The sequence below is a fragment of the Crotalus tigris genome, unplaced genomic scaffold (assembly GCF_016545835.1).
Source record: "Crotalus tigris isolate CLP2741 ecotype Arizona unplaced genomic scaffold, ASM1654583v1 scf7180000017903.3850313, whole genome shotgun sequence".
NCBI classification, from domain to species: domain Eukaryota; kingdom Metazoa; phylum Chordata; class Lepidosauria; order Squamata; family Viperidae; genus Crotalus; species Crotalus tigris.
Window position 1 is genome coordinate 2,735,561 of NW_024096713.1, and position 15,109 is coordinate 2,750,669.

Sequence of the window (15,109 nt, forward strand, 5' to 3'; positions counted from 1 at the left end):
TGCACAGTCCTTGAATAGAAACTACTGGGAATCTGATGTAAGGTGTTCTGAGTTTGAGAGCAGAAGAAAAATTGATTAGAAATACATGAAATAAATAATTATCATGAATTCATTCTCCTTATTAGTTTGTGTCTGTGCCTTTAAGCCAGTATTGAATCTTGACAATTGCCTGGACTAGTCCCTGCACTTTTCTTGGCAAGATTTCAGGAATGGTTTGCCATGCCTCTTTCCTAGGCCTGAAAGTGGCCCAAGATCAGCCAGTTGGTTTTATACCTGAGGTGGGTCTAGAGCTCATAATTGGACAGTTTATAGCTTGATGCTTTAACCAATACATCAAACTGCCTCCTATTAGTTGTACCATGCTCTAAATGTAAGCAGAAAGAAACACTTTATTTATTTTTTCACATGTACATATTAAATTCTTGTCTCTTGAGTAAGGTAATTTCTTTTTTTAATCTTTTCTTAATTATAAGTTTCATTATAAAATAAAAATACAGGAAAAAAATAAAAAGAAAGAAAAAAAGAAAGAAAGAAAGAAAGAAAGAAAGAAAGAAAGAAAGAAAGAAAGAAAGAAAGAAAGAGAAAAATGCAAAGAGAGAAAATAAGTGATGAAATCTGACTTTCTTCTGTGTAGCAAAATAGCCAAAGAAAACAATCTCAATCTTTTGCTTTACATTTCACAACATTTCAAGCTACTGCTATAATAACAAAACTATTCTAAACCCCAAATCCAAGTATTTTTCAGTTTTGACAAAATTTTTCAGAAGTAATTTCCAAATAGAAACAAAACTAGATAAATTCTTCTCTTTGATTACAACAATCAGTTCACCAAGTTTGCTATTCCATCACTTTTATCATCTTTTATCTTTTTGGGAATTAGTGTGTTTTTACATCCTTATGCATATAACAATCTTGTCACTGTCAACATATATAATAACATTCCAAATTTTCTTTCACATTTTTTTGTCCAGCAAACCTAATAAAGTTCTGTTTAAAGTTATATTTATTTTAATCTTCTGAGTTAAAGTAAAAATATGGTCCCAGTATTTCTTTGCTTTGTCACAAGTCCACCAAAAATGATAAAAAGTAACCTCTTGGTAGTTGCATTTCCAACATGCATTTGAAACTCCTTTATATATTTTTGACAATTTCTCAGGTGTTAAATACCAATGATACATCATCTAATAAATTTTTTCTTTCACATTATAATTTGATGTATTTTAACCCATTAGTTCACAGATTTTTCTACCCATCAATCAGTATTTTGTAATGAAAATTCTTTGCCCATTAGATCATGCAATCGTAACATATTCATTTTCCACATTAAATTTCAAAAACAGTTTATAAAATTAACAATAACATGTTCATCATTGGCCCACAATTCAGTTTCAAATTCAGTTTTTCTATACAAAAAATCATGGCTTTCTTTTTTTTGTATTAAAAAGTTTTTATTTTCCATTTATTCATACAAAATAAAATAAATTCCTAACCATTGGTATCGCCTGCCCATTCCCCCCAGGCTGCGTCCACCCTCTCTAATCCTTCCCTACTTCCCTCCTCTTTCTCTCCTCCCCTCCTACTCTCTTCCCCTCCCCTTCTCCTCTAACCATCCTACTTCCTCCCTACTCCTTCCTCCCCTCTCATCCCTCTCACACACATGAACGCAGCATAGGGGAAATGCCCAAGCATTTACCATGACTATATTATCATTATCCACCCACTCACCCACCCACCCAACCTCAACCCTCCCCCCCTCGCTTCCCAGAGCAGAGTACAGGGTTATTAATAAGAAAGTTAACAATAATTAAAAAAAAGAAAAGAAAGAAAAAAGAAAAAAAAGAAAAAAAAGAAAAAAACATCATACTTAACCTTTAACTCCCCTTAAATTAAGTCATATAAACAAATCTCTACAACAGTTACTATAAAATTTACTCATAAAATAGCTGCTTGATCCACCGGAAGCTCCGTTTACCCCAAAAAATCATGGCTTTCTTATCTAGGTTAAATCTTTCTATTCATTGGAAATATGTGAACCAGTGACAAATTCGCCTTCCAAATCTAATTCTTTCAATTTCAAACTCGATTCACCTTGAGTAAGTAAAGCATAGTAGCTCACCATGGGTCTACCAGATTGGCCTTTCTAGAATTGCTTTTCTTTTCAAAAGCTTCTTATGTGTGTCAATTAAAAAGATATCCTAGGATGGAGTCTTGTTTTGTATTTAATCTCAGGATGGCATGCTCAACAAAATTATTCTTAAAATCTGCATTCACCTTGGCTTTATCATGACACAAGTAGGCATGCAATCCAAATCTCAAATCATGCCCTCCAAATCACCCATTCTTCATCCAAATGAAACAGTAAGCATCAAAATATAATTTTAAATCTGGTAAATGATGTAATTTCACAAAGGTTTTCTAAATGGTTTAGGTATAATTTTGTTTCATTTTTAAAAGGTTTTTGTTCATTATGCTTCTTTATGTATATGGTACACTATTCTTCCAGAAGCTTTGTCAGATGAATAAAAACATGATTTCCTGTGATATGAGCGCACATATAAGGAAGATACTAAAAACAATATTTTTTATTAAATGTATTGCACCATCCTTTATCACAGACACAGTAAGGACATATAGTCTTGATACTGAAGACATATTGCCAGGCTGCCCCAATTTATGGTGGTAGAAGTGGAAGAGGAGAAAGAAAAAGAATATAAGATTCATCTTAATAATCATCATAATAAATATAAATAGTGTGATTATATGCTATAACAGTGTTTCTCATACCTGGCAAGTTTAAAATGCATGGATTTCAGTTCCCAGAATTTCCCAGCCAGCATGGGAAAATCTAGGAATTTAAATCCACACATTTTATACTTGACAGGTTTGAGCAACACTGTGATACCATCTGTTTTTAAAAAGTAAGTTTTGTATAATACAATAATTGTGCTTCTTTATTTTATTTTTTTCATTCTCACAAATCCCCGGAAAAACTTCAGATTGGCTCTTCTTGCAAAAATTGTAAAACATATCTATCTATTCTGCATCTTGACATTTGTTGACTTCACTCAATGTGTTGCATATAAAAACTCTGATTTTGGGTTGTGTGCAAATATTTCAAGGTAATTAATATTTTGATTGCTGTCCAAGTTTTAAGATGTTATTAAAATTTTTGTTAGTGCTGTTGTATAAAAATATTATTCACATCTCAGGTCAACTGTTGACTTTGAAATGTTCAATCTTATTGTTATAATGAATGTTCAATATATGAAAAACAGCTTGATAGAAATATCACCAAAGAAATGCTGCTGCATTAATCAAAATGAAATCTAATAACAAATGTAATTATACTTACATTTATGAAGACAAGCTTATTTTAAAAATATAAGTCTCCAGAACTGGTAAATTAACATATCAGAATATCTGTATTCAAAATCTCATTCCTAAAATATTAAAATATTTCAGAATTCATTAGCTACTAGCTATGTATTAAAACCTTGATGCTAACAGGATAGAAGACTCTAATTTATTTTAAATAATAGTAAACAGGGTAGACGTATTCCGCAGCATTGGATTACATGAATAAATGCATTTCCTAATTTTGTGATTCAAATTAATCAGACTAAGTACATATTAGCAAATGATTGCAATATACAATAGTATTAGGCAATAATTTATTCAAGGAATTTTAAGCTGTTAACACTGATATTGCTACATGCTCATCCTTCTTCCACTTCTGGTTAAGCAATTGTTGAAATGCTGCAAAATGCTGAAAAGGCAGTTTCATTTGAAGATGAGAACAGAAAAAAAAAATAAACATATTGATTTCATCCAGAAGTGGCTGCCAGTGACAGAGTAGTCATTTTTCACATTTATGTAATCTTCTTCTACAATGGCTATTCTGGATAAAAGAAGTTTCATGCAAGTTTAAGGACTTTGTTTAGTTTTTTATTTGTGAACAAAGAACAAAAGGATGACCAGAAGATTTTAGAAAGTTATAAACAGATTAAAGGGCCAGATAATATTTCCTGTGGGTTGTTTAAATTTTACATATACGTAGATGATAGATAGATGATAGATAATGATGAAAAAGATGATAGATAGATAGATAGATAGATAGATAGATAGATAGATAGATAGATAGATAGATAGATGGATGGATGGATGGATGGATGGACGGACGGACGGACGGACGGACGGACGGACGGACGGACGGACGGACGGACGGACGGACGGACGGACAGACAGACAGACAGACAGACAGACAGACAGACAGACAGACAGATAGATAGATAGATAGATAGATAGATAGATAGATAGATACAGTGGTGGGATTCAGCCAGTTTGCATCACTTTGGCAGAACCGGTAGCTAATTTTTTGTTGCCAGGGTCCAGAATGGACTTCCGGAAGCGGCATCCACCCAGAGAACTGGTTGTTCACATATTTGAATCCCACCACTGGATATAGATAGAGTGAGTAAATGATTGAGTGAATGAGTGAATGAGTTTGAAACTAACTATAAGAAATAGTCTTGTGGGAAAGTGTTGTTGATTAGTTTAAAAAGGCACAGGATAAGAGTGGGTTTTGAAGTTTGGTTAAAGGGAACCAGAGAGAACTAAAAATTACATTTAAAGCAGAGCTCCCCAACTTTCCAGGTTGGCAGCCCAGAGGGAAAGGAGGAACAGGGAAATGTACATGCACTTGTGCACATGCACATGCATGTGCACATGCGCAAAATGGTCATGTGCACTGTGGTAGCACTGGTGGTGGTGCTGGCACCTGTGTGCATGCACAAATGGGCCACTAGTGCCCATGTGATGCTGGCAACAGTGCTAGTGCCCCTGTGCATGGCAAATAAGGCCACTAGCACCCGTGCCCATGCACATATGCAAACAGGATGCTTGTGCCCGCATGACATTGGCGATAATGCTAGCACCCCCATGCATATGCAAACAGGGCTGTTAGCACCCATGCAGCAGCACTAGTGCGAATGGGGAGGGTGCATGTACATGTGTGCGTACTCGCCAGCCATTCCCACAGCCCAGTGGCCAATAGGCCACAGACTGGTACCAGTAGGCCACAGTCCACAGGTTGGGGACCCCTGATTTAAAGTGACCCATTAATACAATGGAATAATATTATTTGATTGTAGAAAAATTCAGGCATATATGGGAACAGATTTTATTGAGAATAATGTGGATGTTATGTTGACTACAACACCATTTAATTTGTCCTTTTGGCTTCGCAAAATTGGCAATCAGAGAAGGCAGAACCCTCTATCTAATGGTAGAAATATTATGATTGGTTATAATGGCCCCACATCACAGTCGTCTCTTATCATTGCCTTTTAAAGACTAAATTCTGGATACCTCTGAAAAGTCTCATAACTAATAACATAATCCTCTGTTATATTCAGAAATGGTGTTATACAGCAAGAACTCCATTTTATAGTTTCTAGTAGCCTGCATTTTAGACTTAGTGCATGAATGTACTTACCCTTTGACTTATACTGTGTTTTTTTGTTTTTGTTTTGTTTAAAAAAGACCATGGTGATAGGGAAAGAATCTACAATTGTGGGGGGGGGGAAAAGTCTGGAAATATTTCCCCTTAGGGAAGAATATGTATATTTCTATGTAAGTATATATGTGTATGCATGCTGATCTCTGATCTCACTTCCACCATTCCCATTTTATTTCTACAAATAGGAGACAAAACAATCCTTCTTTAAAAGACTAAAAGCAAAGGACTTTTTGAAACAAGGTTGAAGAACACATGAAACTATGCTGTAAGACACATGTGACTTTGTAGTTTGTCTACTTTTGCTTAAGGAAATTTAGCCAGGGTGACCAAAATTTCCTTCTCTAGCTTTCTCAAGACAGTACTGTACATCATGGTTTGTATTGAAGAAATAGCACATAGATGTGCATGGGTACAGGTGTGTACAAATTGGTTTCTGCACAATACACAATCTCCATTTGCCAACTGATTGGAGTCCTAAAGCAAAGCATTCCTACTATACTGTAACAATACTGCATCATAGTTATTACAAAGCAATGTCCAATTAAGTATCTGGACGCTGTTCTTTATTTCCCATCAGAAATTCCAAAATACAGAAGTTTATCTCAAATTATGAACATTACCATATTTTGAGAACGTATTGAGTTCTCTACTCTACTCTGCTTTACATTTACTTCTTAAAATAAAAAACTCTCTAACCCCAAGTAGCTTGAACACTGACAATCATTGATTATTTACTGTTGCTTGTGCATTAGAAATAACTCTTTGAAGGAAAAAAAAATCACATCCAAACGTATTGTGAGAGATTCTCTAAAGAGGAATTTTCCGTATGTAATTTATCAGAGGGATTTTTTTCTCTTATTACAGATTTAAATCTGACACAAGCCATCAGACAAATTGCACTGATACTGTACTTGTTTCTGCTGCTTTTAAGAGCCAGGTTAGATCACATTTTGTTTTTACACAGAGGTTTCACCACTGGGGATATACTGTACAAAGTGCAATTGAGCATTTCAAACTCAAAACCAACAGAAATTGTCTCTAAAATCCAGCAGGCTTGCATTGCCAATGTATAGTATTAATCTCATAGGGAACTGATAATATACTTCTTTCACTTGGAAAAAATAAAATAATTTAATTGGAAGAAGATTGTACATCATAGATCCCTTCGACTCTGTTCAAATTATGTGTTTTCTTTTGATCTACTTGCAAGCACTCAAAAAGCAGAACTTTAATGCTGTAGTTATTAACTAAGAAATGGAAAAAAGAAATGTTCAGAACAGAAGGAGTCAACAAAATTTAGTCTCTGGAACTTAACACAGAAATGGCAGAGGAATTAGCAGAATAAGCAACGACTGTGCCTGCCAGTTTGAGGATTTCTGCCCACAAAGCAGGCACCATGCATTTGACTTTCAACCAGACAGCTGTCCCAGGGATGAAACACAGAATTCACAGAGGTTCCTCTCAGAAGAGATTATAGAGCATGAACACTTCAAATAGTTTGCCAAGCTTCTTCAAAAAACAATGCTGGTAATGTCTGATACAATATTTACAGTAGTATCTTACAGAATTAATATGTCCCAGGCAGTGTCTATTAGGATGACACTTGTACAATAAGTACAATAAGCAAAATAGATGAAATAGATCAGAGAACATATTCAGATGATGGCTCTGTTTATCTTCAGTTTATTATAAAAAGCCCACAGAAATTATATATTAACTTAATGTTTACATGTTGTTTGGCCATGTATTTTTAGACTTAGCTCCTAATAATGTTTTGCACAGTACTGACTAAAAACTACGCTGTGCCAGGTATGGATGAGTAATCCAGCATGGTTTGGTTCACATTGCACAGTACAATAGAGTAGAGGATACCAAAATGGAGTTGGATAATTTGTAGTTCAGTATAGCATATACACCTAGCTACCATCCTAACATTTATGTGCAGTTATAATAAGATTTCTTTGCTTTAGCACAGCACATTATGTGAACAAAACAAAAACTATGGGGTTTAGCATATTGTGTGAACTGAGCCAAGATAAACATAGTCTCAAAAAGTCATAGAGGGACTAGATTTGCTTTGAATTAATACTATGATGCTTATTAATGAACCTCATTTTGTCTCCTGCATTTCTAATATTGTCTTTGCATGTTTAATATTAGACATGAAAAAATTATCATATTTATAATGAAATGAAATTTTTCCTCACAAAATGTTCTTTTTAGTTTCCTTTAAAAGGTACTAGGAAATAATAACTGTGCCTGTAGGGAGTTTTCCTTTTTATAGCACAACATTTTAAATCAAAGGGCATTAGATAGAGGTTACTTATTTTTTCATATCTACCCTCCCCCACCCTTTTGCATGTATTTAAAGCTTGGTATTCATTACATTACAAAGATCAAAGAAGAAATGTTCTAGACTAAAGACTTAAAGACTTTATGCTCATAAAATTATAAAAATTGCACCTGATTATCTCTAAGATTTGGAGTACTCTTTTAAATAGTCCTTCAAGCAACACTTTGTTAAATTTGCATGAGTTTTTTCCCCACTTATATATTTATCACTGTTTATTTGCTACAGAACTAAGATTGGTATAAATAAGTGTTGATCCATTCAGTATGACAAAATTGACCAACTGACTTGCCATCTGTGCCTAGGTCATGGGCTTAGAAAGAGTGACTGGCTCCAAATCACCCAACTGACTGTCATATCTTAGGCAGAACTAGAACTCTTTGGTCTCCTGCCTTCAAGCCTGGAGTCTTAACCACTAAATCAAACTGTTAATTATACATAAATAAAATTTCTTTCAGATTAGTATGTATATAAATATAAGAATGAAGGTGTTTACATATGTTACATAGCTAGTCAAAATTTACATTCATGTAGTTTAAGATATCTCACATCCCAAAGTTTTATTTACAAATAAACTTTATCTACTGTAGGACTTTGAACTTTCCAAAAATGATTTTGGCAGAAGTGCTTTGGACTTCATCCAATCATAGCCCCTCATTTTTTTGACCCATATTATTTATTCTTTAATGAATAAGAGCAATTCTGAAGAGGACCCAGCCTTAATCTGTATTTCAGAACTGTATATGTGTAGCTAACATGTAACAAAAATCAATTATAATAGTAGAGCTAACATACAAGCATGCCTTCAGGACTGGTACTATATAGAAATAATCTTTAGGAAAACAGAAGTAGAATTAGTTCTATATCAAAGTTGCTGAGAACAGCAAAATTGCATCTTTTTTCATATGACTTGGGGTGTTTCCACCTACGGAAGAGTAAAGGGTAAAAAGTATATGTGTAACTCAGAGTAGTATGATAGCATCACATATCACTCCATATCGGATGATATCCCAACTCTGCGATGTTCCTAAGTAATATATGATTTCTAAATTTGTTCAATATCATAATGCTAGGTCACTACATCAAAACATGTATATATTTAGTATCAAATGTACAGACAGGGATAGGAAGGGAAGAGTAGAATGGATACATCTGAAATGCCAATGAGACTTTTAAAGGATCTTTTCAGTTACTTACTTCTAAGTTATTTAATTTAGTACAATTTTTATCAGTATCTGGCAATAATTATGCACATACTAAGCACAGAAGCCCAATGCAGCCACATTAGCACAAACTATACTTTGTCACATATCTAGAACAGGAGAGCTGCAAAAAAAATATACAAATCAAATCAGTGTTCGTGAGAAAACGTCTTACTTAGTTGAAATGTAAATCTTCAGAATTTCTACTATGCTTTTCAGTTTCAATTCAAAGATTTAAATCCATCTTTGACAATATGTCTGTTACAGCTAAGAGACATGAAGAATGAGCCATATGGAAATAGGATGAAATTTTAAACTATTTTAGCTACTGATAAAATATGGAGAGAAAATGGGATTTCCTAAGATTTTCTATTTTCTATTTATTCCATGAAACAATCATCTTCAAAGTGCACATCATCATCATCATCAAATTTCAATGTGGTTTATATTCTTAATTTTAACTGAAAGAATGTTGATAACATCTAACCAAAATAATCTCACATTTTTTATATAGGCTTTATTGTTTAAAATTGAATTAAGTAAAGAAGGATTGGTGGATTCATAATACCTAGTATTATGTACACCATTTTTTTTTTAAAAAAAGTTCATAGAAATTTTTAAAAAATAAATTCTAAAATATTTTTATGTCAAAAGTGTATCCAAATAACATCAAAACATCAGTATTTTATTTCAGGAATTTTGGGCATGGAAATTCTCAGTTTAGGCAATATTTGGAATGAAGGCACCTCCTATATATGCACCAACTGGAGGAGCATTTTCATAGACATATATCAGTAAGCAGAATTGTGTGACAGAAATAATACTTGCTTAGATTGGCTCAATAGATTTTGGAAAGAGATCATTGAGAAGGGCACTGTAAGAATTCAAAAGCTATGTTTGAAAGAAAGAAGAAAACAGCATTCCAGTGTCCCCGACCCATCTTTTTAAATTCAGATATATATTCTATAATCTCAGAAGAATTTGTCTGCTGTCAGCTTCAACCCCATTGATCACTCTCTATGATCAGCATATCAGGTTCCACATGTTGTCTGCTGTTGTCCTTCAAAACATGTCTCAACTGCTTTGTAGACTTCAAATGTTTCATGAATGAATGAGCCTTCAGCAAAGCAAACATTGCCTTATCTGTTTAAAGATTATTAGTTGCTCTTTCCTGGACTGAAATCCACAATCCATTTTCAATGGCCAGTAGAATATTTGTGTTAGCTATTTCAGCTATCAGCCATCATTTCCAAGCATCTTTTTAAATATTTTCAGTGTTTACATCTTTATCACTTCATATCTACCACCCAACTTTCTTTTATGAGCTACTTATGAGAATCATGTCTTATGAGAATCTAAATGACACCAACTCTCAGCTGTACAAATTGTTTTGCTGGGTGTCTGCATGATGGATTGTTATGACCCAGCCCAGCTGGATTGAATCATCAGTTCTTTTGGATCTGAAAGCAATGTTTACATAGTATGAGTACTTTATTCCAAGATAGGATATGAAAATAATGTAATAACATAAATCAAGATGGTAATCAAAAGAATATTAATCAAAAACAGCAATTTAAAAAATGCTTAAGTATACAAAATACTATAAGACAAAGAAGGAAAGATTAGTTCACTTTTTCTGCCAATTAAATAACTCAAAAATGTATAGGTAAGTGGAACTTTTCAAAGCCAGAAAATATGCAGCATCTTCCCAATTAAATTTCATCAAAGTTTCATCACATGGAGATTTATGACTAGCTTATATAGAGTTTGAAACATAATTAAGCACACCTACTTTTCAATGGTCTTGTCTCACTAGATTGTCCCACCACAAACATTTTTTACTTATACTGGCAAACGTTGGATGCTTTGTGTTGGATTACCAATAAACATTTCTCAGGCATGTTGAGTTGTATATCTCTGTTTTTATATTTATATTTTTCACTTGGCTTTTTTCTTTGGATTCAGTTTCAATTAGTTCACCCTATCCCATACCAAATGATAAGCAGATATGAATTAAGTTCTTTCACAATAGAAAAATAATAGAAATAGCACATTCTGTGTAATTTCCTTGAATCTGAGATACATATATCTATGTATTCTGCTGACTAATATAAGTCAGTGCTATTGTGTTTTAATATATAACAGAACAGAATAACACAGTTGTAAGGGACCTTGGAAGTCTTCTAGTCCAACCTCCTGCTCAGACAGGAAACCCTGTACCATTTCAGAAAATGGTTGTCCAATCTCTTCTTAAAAACTTCCTGTGCTGGAGCAGTCACAACTTCTGGAGGCAAGTTGTTTCTCCAACTGTTAATTCCCAGTAGATTGTGGAAACTGAATGTAATCCAACATACTTACTTAGATCTGGAGGAATTTTTTGTATTTATTTTTCTTGCAAAAGCTAAATTTATATGGGAAGAAAAAATATGTATCCTATACTTTGGAAATTGAGTGTCATAACTTCAGGGTATATGATCATAATTTTAGCTAATTCACTATGTATTTTGGCACACACAATATTCAATTCAAGATGAATTGTTTGATACATTAAACTGTAATTTTCATGTGCTCATCTTCAGGAACATATAGTCTATAATCAGTCATTAATGTCTTTTTGTTTCCTACAATATCTTTGAGTGCTCATAATTTCCATTCAGGAAGATCAAAAGAAACACCAAGCTATTGATAATGATCCCAATCACTTACAGTGCCTACCTTCCCTCTTTTTCTCTGTGAACCATTCATTTGGTCAGCTTTAGCAAGAAGGCAAGAAAAGCAGTGACTTCTACTTGGTTTTTCTTTCTTAATTCCTAAAAAGGAAAAAAAAAAAAAAAAAGAGAGAGAGAGAGAGAGAGAGAGAGAGAGAGAGAGAGAGAGAGAGAGAGAGAGAGAGAGAGAGAGAGAGAGAGAGAGAGAGAGAATACATTGCATAGAATTCTCTAACTCTATGAAGTTGTTTTGCTATTCATTCCTGGTTAAGGGTTACCAGAAAATATATATACTTCTGTTTATTTGTTCCTAAGATACCATGTCACAATGACCTCACCTCATATAATTAGCTAGATGTATTAGAGTGAAAAGCACTACACCACTTGCATTTAACCATGTGAAAACATACACTTATATTACACACGGCAACATATATTTTCTGCCATGTTCCCATGACATTGCCTTTATAATATTCCCAAACAATGAGTGAGTCAGCCTTAATTCATTCTTGATGGTACAGATATTAAAGTAGTGTTTCCACTTTTGATACATTCACAAGGTCAAGCTCACAGTGCATAGATCTATTAGACTTCGGAATGCATTACCTTGCGGAGAATTCAGAGACATTAGTGACAGAATAGGGATCATCAATGGAGCAGTAAATTTCATGCCAGTATAGCTTCACTGAACCAGTTTTTGCTCTAGTATTGCAATATTGCTGGCTATATTGCTGTCTATATTGCTGGTATTGCTATATTGTGTTTTGAGATTGGTAGGTGACTGCACATACCTACATTTTACTGCTGGTATCTTTCCTCTATGGTATTTTCTATCTTTACATAGTTGGAAATTGCTACTGAATCCCTGCTGTGTTTATTTCATTCTCCAATATGCTGCAAAGCTGGATGCTTATGAAAAATGCAGCCATTTCCCTTTTTGCTTAGTGATTCCTTGCCTAGTTCCCAAATGCTATTTAAAAGCTTAATATATTTATTGAAATTCATTCAAATGTAATTTTCTCAGTCACATCTCAGCTGTAACTCCTGAATCTCATTTTCAACTTATTACTGCAGATATAATTTTCAGAGGAGGAGGAGGAAAAGGTGGAAGTTTCTCTCTCTTGGTAGATAAATAACTCTTCCAATACCATTTAATTCCCTAGAAGGTTTTGGCTATCCTGCCTTTCCAACAACTGGTATGCTTATCTCTACAATGATATGAGTGTGGAAAATTGCTTTGAAACTCAAAATAAAAAAGGCTTTTAGTCTTGATACTTTTCCTCTATCAACTCTTTGCAAAAAGATAAATTCTTACATACTTGGCTCTGCTGAAAAGCATTGGTTTTACTGCCTCTAGAAATAAAATTGAGCAAAATTATGCATAAGGATAAAAATATCATTGTCTGGCACCCTGAATTTCTCTTCATCTCACCACAGAGGAAGCTGCAAGCTGAAGACAGATTCTAGAAAGGCATGGAGTTTAAATCATTTGTAGAATTAGTATGTATACATGTATAGTTTCCAGTTTCAAATTCAAAGCTTAGATATATTTATATTAAACAGTGTACCCAGTGGTAGGATTCAAATACGTGAACAACCGGTTCTCTGTGTGGATGTCGCTTCCGGAAGTCCATTCTGGGCCTGGGCAATAAAAAATTAGCTACCGGTTCTGCCAAAGTGGTGCAAACCAGCTGAATCCCACCACTGAGTGTATTCAAATATTACACAAGAGAAGCAAGGAAGCCAATTATTCTTATCAACCCCTAATATTAATAACAACAAACCAGAAAATCCTTAAGGGATACCAGTTATCTACAGCTGTTCAGTTTTTTTCTGGATGAGGGTACACTAGAAATTGGCTAAGACAGATCAATAAGAGAATGTGATCAAAACAGTAATGACATGTTGTAAGTAAAATTAATTAAAACCAAATCAATAAATGGACATATTTAATATGGGAATGTCCATGAATTTAATAATTTGGCCACAGTTTTAGCTTTTTGATCTATGTTCCACATGTATCCAGAAAACTTTGTTGTGTATCTCTGGATTATATTAACTACATGGCATAGATTGACATTCATGTTCTCATGAGATACTAAATACAATTAGTCACATGAGAACATACATGTGTCTCTTTCAAAACAGAACTATGTGAAGGAAATTATCAAAAGAGAGAAAAGGTTTAACCTTCTATTCATATCCAGAGGTGGCTTTCAGCTAGACTCTTCATTTCCCATGTGTATAGATCAAAAATAAGGGGGAAGCTGAATTATACAAAATTTCAAGGCTGATTCAAGACTTGTTGCAGCCTGAAGTAGAACAGAAAATGGTACTACACATGAACCCTCCAAATCAGTAATGTTATTTTGATGCTTGAATCAGAACACTGTAGTCCAGTTACTTTTAAACTGTTGATCCACTTACCCCTAGATGGTGTTGCATAATATCCCTGCGGGGAAGGTTCCCAAGTACTAGTCCCAAACTGATCTTTGACACACAAACAAAAAAAATCACAAATTATTACATTAGCCCAGGATAATCCTAGATTAGTTCCAGTTTAATAACTAGTGATCTAGAAGGATGTTCACCATTGTGAAAAATATAATAAATATAAATCAATTGCTGATAATTTTCTACTTTTTCACAACACCAAAAGCAGCTGTCTGGTTCTATTTCTTCCTGCACAATGTACCATATTAGAAGAAAAATAATCTATGTCGAAAAGCCATACTTGCCACAATCATTTGGGCATATCAAAGTTTTTTCTAGCTAGTTGTTAATAGCAGCTATAGGTTTAAATTCTGTTTGAATCAGCAAGTGGCTTGCTTGACCAAAGATTTCCTGTAAGAAATACAGTATCCATGAATATATATATTTGGAAACATTTATTATTGCAACAGGAATGTTTATTTATTTGGAAGGAGCCTATTAACTTGAAACATATGTGTGGGATAACTTTGTTAAGTTTTAAAATTTGCTTTTTCTAGATGACAACTATGTCGGTTAACTGCGTCAGACTCAATGCTAGTTAAAAATGTATATTAGCATCATTTATACCTCATGCTTCAATAATGGAACAGATGCAAACATGAAACAAAGCAAAACAAAAAAACAGACCACACTGCATGTCTAGAGTAGAAGGAAAATTAGACCAAATACATGAAGGGAACTTAACCAAAACAGAACAGTGGACCAATTCCAATCTATATGTTCAATTAAATAAAATAAAATTAAATTAAAATAAAGTAAATACCACACAAACATAAAATATACACAATTTCTTTTTTGGAACTATTTGACCGTTTGGGAATTAGGCTATGATTTACAA